Raw genomic sequence first — 9131 nt, 5'->3', positions numbered from 1 at the left:
TGGTGGTTGTAGCTGCTACAACACACCCATTCTAGAGATGATAGTCAATTGTGTTATCTCCACTACTTGCATAACTTTGGATATGCAACTTTTTCAACACCTTCTTGAAGTCCTCATCCTTTGTATATATGCATCATGAGTGAAAGGAATCATGTCCATCAAAGTTCCCAAATTTGTAAATTTTGATGTGAGTAGCCTTGAAAGTATGTTGGCCAACTTGTCTCTTTATATGCATCATGAATGAAAGGCTCCATGTGAATCAGAGTTCCAAAAGTTTTAAATCTTGATGTGGGTGGCAATCTTGGCCAACTTGTTTGTGTTTCCCTTCATATACTTGATCACTAAATGAAACTATTATAAGAACTCCATCCACTTGTAGTGCTTGGCCTATTTGTAACTTACTTTCAGCCCACACATACTATAATAGTTAGTTTTCTATATGGATGACCATCTCATTTCCCACCTGATAGTGTTTCTACATTTTCGAAACTCGTAACACAGTGTGATGTAGGAAAGTGTTCCCTCTGCGGACATAGGCAACCCCTCTAGCCCTAGAGTGGGTCTAGTCACAAACAAGGACAAGTCAACAAAAATTCTCCTTAAATAGTTCAAGTTGGAGGCCTACCTCAACCGTGGTCGATGGACTTCCGTTGCGCTGCTCCAGCTTCCACTTCCTTCTCCTAAGAGTAATCAACCTGAAACAAAGCAAAGGAAATACAACAAAGAACTATTTACTCATAAAGTCAAGAAGTCATGAGCTATCTAGTACATTGCATACAAGACATAGGAAAACATCATTGATTGCATTAAATATGAAATAGAGTAAGCTTACAACCAAGGTCTTGACGTTACAAGCCTCCTCAGAAGGGTCCAGCCAGCATGTTCCTCAAGCATTCACTCTTGAAGATGGATCTCCCAATACACAAGTCTCTCTCACTCACAAGTTTTACACAAGATCAAAGGCACTTCACAAACCTTCCTCAAGCTCTCAACAAACCCACACTTGTCACACTCACACCAGCTATCTAACAAGCTCACAATACTATCAGCAACACTCCAAAGACTAAGAATTCCAAACTAGCAGCTCATAGCAATGGTGAGAGTTTAAATAGGAGAAGGAGTCTCCATGAAAGGTGGGAGGATGAGCTTATCTCCAAGGAAGGTAGCACAAATGACAGAACAACCATGCCAGAGAAAGGAGGGCGACATAAACAAGGCCAACAACCAGGTCTGGAGTCATCTGGAAGGCCGACTGTTGGAACAAATTCGCCCAATCTGGATCATCACAGGCACATAACTGGTCTGTCGCGCTAACATCACTATTACATAACGGAGATAGTCAGGTCATCGCGGGAAACTACAAGCAATAGTTGCGCTGGCACATGAAATTCGACCATCGCAGGAATCACGTGTACTTCCGCGATGGCAGCGCTTCTGGACTGTTTTGGAGTGCCCATCAGCGCGTTTATTTGGAAAACAGACACGATGATGCAAAAACCTTTGGAAAAGTGGGTCATTTGGCAACATCAGAGAGCTTTTGCATGTACAACTTGGACACATGACACAGTAGGAAGACTGGAGTGATGACAGTGAAAAATTACTATGTAACACACAACATAGAGTTCTTTATCATAGGTAGGGTAGTTGAGAACTGCCCAATGAAACACTTTAGAATGGTAGTATATAGGATTTCCTATCTACATCAAAAGTTCTCCCATAACATAACCACTCACTTTTGTCTCCACTTCAAATGAATATTACAAGTTTGGTAATGCAAGAATTGTTGCTTGATTCGATTTCTTCTTAAATCCTCAAAGGTCTTATCCTAAACCTTTCCCTAGTCAAAACCCTTTCCACTCAATATAATGGCATGGAGTGGTACAACTACTATTGAAAATGAAGTTATGAATTTCCTCAAGTATTGTGCTACCCTAATAAAACTCTTGACTTCAAAAATATTTGTAGGCATTGACTGCTTCATGTTGGCTTCCATCTTGAAAAGATTTATCTTGAACTCCCATACAATAGTCACATAGCCAAAATGATATGGATTTATGATGGGATGAAATTAAATACATATTTAAACATAATACAGAGATACAATGCAAGAGCACAACTTTAGTTAACTAATAACAAGTACTGAAAATTGTTTACATGTAGAATAGAACAAACTAGATTGGGAAATGGTGGCTTATCTCTAAGAAGAGATGTGATAGCTACATTCCTTCTAAACTGTTTTACAATGATGCTCGGAGGCGTTTTTATCATAAATAAGAAGTGTGAAATCCTAACCCTAGGAGATGAAGCACCAACAGTTTTAGGCCCCCTTCAGGTAAGTTGGATGACCAAATTCCTGGGGTCATAAATTAGGCATATGATCTTCGTTTGGCTATCATAATACCTCGTTTCAAATATCTCCATGAAAAGGAAAAAATAAAATCTATAAAATTGATTTGGCACTTTATTTAGCTCTCTGTTTTCCCAGAAAACATCCTTTAGGACCTCAAAATTGCTCTGGAAGTTTAGGTGTTGAAAAGCTACCAAAAATAAAAATTTGTGATGGAATTAAGGAAACTAAAAGGAACTAGTGTTGGGGGTCCCATTGGAATGTGGGTGGCAACCAATATCCACTTAGATAAATTATGCCCCCTTAAAAAGTAATGGTCCCCATTGTGTTGAGTTCCTTCATGAGATGGGGAAACTTTTGCTAAACTTGGTCCTTGGTAAGCCACTTTCCTTGGTGCAGGAGTTGGCTGGATTGGACAACTCGATATATTTGAATCCTTTGTTGGTGAGTGTACTTAATCTATGTGTCAATGTTATGGTCATCTGTGGCTTGTTCAATGCAATCTAGGTTAAGCTATGTTGGTTTCAATTTCTCAGCAATGTATGATGTGTCCAACAATGGTGAAAAGTATGGTCGATGGTGGTCCACATTGAACATTGGGTGCAAACCAAGGAATGTTGGGATACTAATTTCAAAAGCATTGCCACCCACAACCTTGGTGATGGTTTAAGGCCTTATATCGGAGTGGTTGAAGCTTCTTATGAGTTCCAGTAAGGTGTTCCTTCTGTAAATGTAACCAAGCTTTGTCACCCACTCGAAACTTATGTGGGACCTGATGTTAATCATGATAGTGTTTGTGCTTGGGATTAGCTTTATCGAAGATATCAAGGACCTGTTGGTGGATGTGCTAGATGCATGTAATAAATATGGTGGCTTTATTAGCTTCAAACTGAACACGTTCAAATTCTGCATGTGTAGTCACAAGAGGCATTGCGACATCAATGAGACACAATGATTGAAATTCAATGCCCACCTGAAAGGGGTTGTGGCTAGTCAAGTTATGGAGAGATCTGTTATAGTTCTGTTGAATACAAGGAATAATCTCATCCCACCTTCATGGATGCTTGGAGTTTTACACGTGTAGTATGTGCACTATTATCCTATTGAAAACCTCTGCCTGACCATTAGTTTGTGGATGGAATGTAGTCAACTTGGTGAGATTAGTGTCCAATAATGACCAAAGGCTCGACCAGAATGTGCTTAGGAACCTGCTATCTTGATCTGATATAATGTTCTGTGGGATCCAAAAATGAACCCACACTCATTTGAAGACAATTTTAGCAATGTATTTTATTGTGATTCCCTTCTGTTGGCTTATTAGGGGCCTGAACCAGGTTCAAAGTTAATTTAGCCAAACAAATCCCTGTACTACTGGCCCTTTCGGCAACAGTCCAAGGAGCGTGGACTGAGGTCTCACCCGAAGTAGTATGGGAGGGTGCTAGAACCAAGTTTCCACACCTGGAGATGTCTGATGAGTTTCAAGTGGTCCGCGGTTTGACCCTGCGTGAAAGTTGCTTCGCGCACTTTCCTGTACCTCGCAACCTGATATACTGCCTTCGCGTAGCCCTACTCGGAGGCCAAACGTTGTACTTCTATGTTACTACCCAAGTCCTTACTGGTATTCCAATTTTAGTTGATTATTTTAGCCTACCTGCATGCTTTAAGTTATACTTAACAACATAAACCATTCATACAGGTGTGCATAGTAAATAAACAGTATATTTGCAAATTATATCAAACATGCATTAACCCAAGAACAGATACACAAAATTATAGTAAAACTTCTCTTTATTAATTCCTTCTTTGGTTACGGACTTGACTCTGCCCTGCGCACCCAATTGTAGGGGTCCACGCACTCAGTTGCAGACTACGAGGCCTCTGCGCACTCAGCTGCAGAGCCTTCTCCTACTTTACGACCCAAAGACACACTTCACTTAGTTACTCAAACTCTCTTCCTATCTCCCTCTACTTCTTCCCTTTTACATTTAGAGCCTCGCTCTATTTATACAATCCCATGGTTCGTGGACCATGGGTAGGTCTATCCAGCCGACATTACATTACAAAACTAGGGCAGACAACCCTATGACTCTATCACACTTTTCATGCTCCACGCCCGCAATTCGCAAATCTTTACAACAAGATTCCAAAACATGCCTTGGGGGGGATTCCATGCCCAACGGGCCCCCAACACAAACATCGTGACTCGCCCTCGAGTCACTCTGTTGGTGCGGCGATCTTTGCACAGAGTCCCTCTAACTGTTCTCGAACTGCGTGAAGGTCAACAACGCACTGAGCTGCTGCTTGCTGGATCTGCTGCATGCGTTGTTATGAGACCTCTCTGTCTGGAGTGCTTCTCTGCATTAATGTGTGCAACCCCTATATGTGTGTGAGCTTGCCTTCGATGTCTATCGTGATGGTGAAGGCCTCGTCGATCCAAGGTTGGATGCGTGCTTTGAGAACTGCCTCCTTATGTCATGCCGCGTCCACCTGCTCCTTTAGTGCTTTAGCCTACTGCATCCTCGCAAGCCGCTGGGTGAGGACCACTGTCTGCATAGTTCCTCGGACACTGTCATACTGTTGTTGGAGTTCTCACACCTCTATCTCTAAGCGCTGGATGTTGGGGTCCTCCTGTAGAGTTGTGAGGACCTCAAGTGCTTCTTCCAACATGTTGGTACAGTCTCGCACTACACCTCCGATTTCCTCCAATCCCACTGTGATAGCGCTAGCACACTGTTCTTTGACTTCCAGGGGAGTGGATGGCTGCGCCTTTAACTGCAGCTCGGCGATATGAATATTCAGCTCCAGCTGAACCTTTGTTATCTCCTCCCTAGCCTCGTGGACTCCTGCTACTAACCTGTGGATCTGCACCTCCACTGGTAGATCTGCTGGGATGGCCAGCTCTAGGACGCTTCAACAAGTGTCACCTATCACTTGCACCAGTTGTTGATTTTGTGACACCAATTCGTCGTGCTGCAAGCTGAGTTGTTCCATATTTACCTTCTGCTCACTAAGGACTTGGAGCACACAACTCTACCATTATCCCATCCAGTAATAGATATAATGTCTCGTGTAAAAGGGCAACTAGATTAACACCGAGACCTTTCATCGTGCTAACCGAAAACCTGTTAGCCTCATTTGATGTCACTAGAGCCACTTCTAGAAACACTATTGTGTTCATCATCTGCGCATGCAACATCTGCTCTGTTGCCGTGGATCTGACTGCAAGGTTGGTCAAAAGGGTACCAACTTGAGGGGGGTGCACCTATAATTCCTGAAACTGCACTTTGAGGGCCCCCAACACAATCTGGTTCTCCTACATGAAATCTTGGAGAGCCTCATTTGTGACATCGCGCACTGTCTCGCCAATGTCATGCAAATCACCCTCGGTTAGGGTGATCGAGTCAATGGACAATTTTGAGGCCTTGAACTTCTTCCTCAATCCTGCTCGCTCTGCCGGGTGGTGGCGCTTCAACTGTGTGGATTTAGTTCGTGGGCCTACGCCTCCTTCTTCTATTTCTGCTTCCTCTGCTGCCTGTCCTTGCAAAGGCAATGTTTAGACCTCAGCCGACTTCACAGCTGCTTCCTGTGCTGCTGCTGCTGCTGTGACATTTTCCTATTCGGCTACTTTCTGTGCCACTTCTGGCACTGCCTGCACTTCTGTTGCTACTATTTCCTTCTGCCTTTTCTCGCCCAACTGTGCGATGCGCAGCTTGGCATCGTCTTTCTTATTTTGTAGTGTCTACCTCGAGTTCTGCAATGTTTGGGACGCACCATTGCGAAGGCCATGCCTCCAAGACATTAAATATGGCGTTTTCAGTGGCTACAAAGGGTAGATTTTCCCACTACTTCATCAGATCCTTACGCATCCTAATATATATGTTGTGCATGTCTGCCTTAAATTCTACAAAACTTTGTAGACTATTTTGAACTGTGGGCAACAAGCGCGGTTTATGGTTGATCCACATTCAGATGTTCATCTCCATGAGCACCCAGAAGATCTTGATGTCACGTATCCTTGTAGCATCCTTCGTGGCCCAGAGCAAAGTTTATTTCGTGACCTCTTGTAATTCTCTATCAATTATGGGTAATTGACTATCCTCCGGCAATTCCACTGCTATGAGCACTATGGACAGCAGTAACCACGCATAGTGGAATGTTTTACCCTTCTCCTAGGCTTCGCAACAATTATCTAAGAATTTCGTGCAGAGGAATTCAGACCAGTTAAAATAGAACCCCTCCACGCACTGCTCGCCAATGCAACCATCGGCGCAGATACCTCGCCGGCACGACACTTCCGCATAAATTTTCCTGTGAGGATTGGATTGCTACGCATACTACTTTGTCCTTGATGCTGGAGATGGTGTAACCCTCTTCTTCTTTTCCAGCTTGTACTTCGTCTTCATGGCCTCTGTGATGGCCAAATCACTACCCTTTCCTTCCGATATGGTTGCAGGGTCCTTTCTTTGTATGGAAGATGGGAAATGCGATGAATCAGGTCTGCCGTGATGGGGATGGGCTCCTCCAGCCATAAATACCCATCATGCACTAGGTAGAGCAGTTTCCTAATGACAAAAATGGTTATTGGGGCACGGTGGAAATGCGGCACCCATAGTAGGTTCAACAGCCTGACCTTTTCCACACTGCGCAACCACTTCCGCAACTCTAATGTTGTCACCACCCCCACGGTGTTCTGCTTCATGAGGTTTCTAGTCTCAAGGTGAGGGAACTTCTCACGGTCAGCGAGGTCCCAATCTTCAAATTTCATGGTCGGCATGCGGCCTAGGTGCGTGCCTTCAAACATAATGCCATCTAGGAGGAGCGGGGTCTGGAGCAAACTCTTAGTCTCATCCAAGTCCTTGGGCACTTTGGCCTTCCCTTTTCACAGGGGGACATAGGCAGGCAGTTTTGTCACAGAGTGCGTAGGTTGAATATCCACCTCCATGCCTTCGTCTTCTTCCTCTGTGATGATAAGGGCCTGCAGATCTTCTTCTTCTTCGTCTGTTTCTATCGTGATAGCTTTCCCTTTCTCCTCCATCAACAGTTTTCTGCATAGTAGGTTCTGCAGGGACACGCGTACGGGAGCCATTTCTTGTTTATCCTTCTTGGGTCTTGGCGTGCGCGGTGATTTCGGGATCTCTGCCACAATCCTGGCACCTTCTGGAACATCCTCCACAATTAGGGCCTGTGCAGCCTCGTTAGTGGTCACTTCTTCTATCCCCCTACCATCCTTAGTTGCTGTCATTGTAGTTGTGTAGAAATCTATCACTCGTGAATTTAGGGGCTTAATCAACGCTCGGCTCACAATATTCAAGGCTCTACTCAATCGCTCAATTCACAAATGACCAAGTGTTGTTTGTTGGGTAGCCCTTTGTATTTTATAGCACTTTTTGAATTCGAATTCGACCGTTCCCCCCAATTCCGGTTCATTAATGCTTTCTTGGCAGCAGATTTTTCCAAATCTTGCCCATAAATCGCGTCTTAAATGCCTGTCGCCCACTCCATTTGGCCTCAAGTTGAGCATCCCATCATGAATAGTGACTTCAATGGTCACTTTCTAGCCAATTTGCGCGGCAGCGCAGCCCCCCGTGCACAGTCGCAGACCTTGTGACTCTCTGCTTCTGCGTGCATCTCCAATATCGTGCAGCTACCAGGCGAAATAGTTTATAGTCCCGCACTCCCTTCCAACTTCCTAGAGCACTAAGACTGTCCTTCCCTTGGCTAGTCAAGTGGTCGCACCACCCATGTAGAGTTCCATCCTGTCCTCTGTCATGGTTCTTGGAGAATCCCCACCTTGTATTGTTACGGTCGGCATCGCACACTTCACCATTTGCAACATGCTACCCTAGTCACTATGCTTAGCAATATGCGGTCCAAGCCAAGGCATCAAACTGATCAATTCATGGCAATAGGTCTTAACCTTGTCATCGAGATCACACGCACCCTATTTTACTAGCCTGGTCTTTTTACCAATAAAATCTTTTATTATCTTCCTCCAGCTTCTTGACTTCCACGTCCATCAAAGCACTTTTCTTCCTTAACCGTACCCTTTCTTTTTCAAGTTCGTGGAGTCTAAGGTTTCCCTATTGGATTTCTTCCTCAAGTCCCATGCATTATGTTCCTTGTGGTTATGTGATCTCTCCTTTCCGGGCTTCGCGAACCATCGTATCTATGGGTGCTATTGTGCACGGACTAGGCTTCGCATGCTCCATAGGGATTATAGCATCTGCTTCATACTTCAGCTTCAGAAGTGCCCGCATGGTCAGGGTTTCGCACATGGTCCTATAAGCCCATAGAACCGCTGGTACATGTAGGTCCCAGTCAGTGTGTTTCACATGGTGGACCACATTCAGTACTTCACATACTTTGTCAAAGGCTTCCATGCAGATAATGTTCTGTGTGCTTGGTCTTATCATACTCCCTGGTCATCACTCACGCCATCGTCTTTCCGCTCCTGCTTGTCAATCATGTTTCCTATCACGAGGACAGTGTCCGTTCATGCACATTGTGCACCATACGCATATACCCATTTGAAAATGTAGACGCACGGGTTGTTTCGTCCATCATACCCAGCTTTCATCCGCATCTGAGGCTTTCCAAACCGCATGTGCATCATCCTTCTAAATTCGCGCCAGTCCTCAAAACTTCTTTGATGCGTACCCCACCATCTTGTGGGCATAGCGCGTAGTACCCATTTCAGAGCGTCAAAACATTTTTTTTCCAGTACTTCTCTTTCAAATTGGTTTAAGAAATCATCCACCTGGGTCAATCCATCATACATAGGTTA

This window comes from Pinus tabuliformis, chromosome 1_2, assembly GCF_031772625.1.
Source record: "Pinus tabuliformis cultivar Carrire ecotype Pingquan chromosome 1_2, CPIR1, whole genome shotgun sequence".
Lineage (NCBI taxonomy): Eukaryota > Viridiplantae > Streptophyta > Pinopsida > Pinales > Pinaceae > Pinus > Pinus tabuliformis.
The sequence above is the reverse complement of the archived record's forward strand: the minus strand, read 5'-3'. Positions refer to the sequence as shown.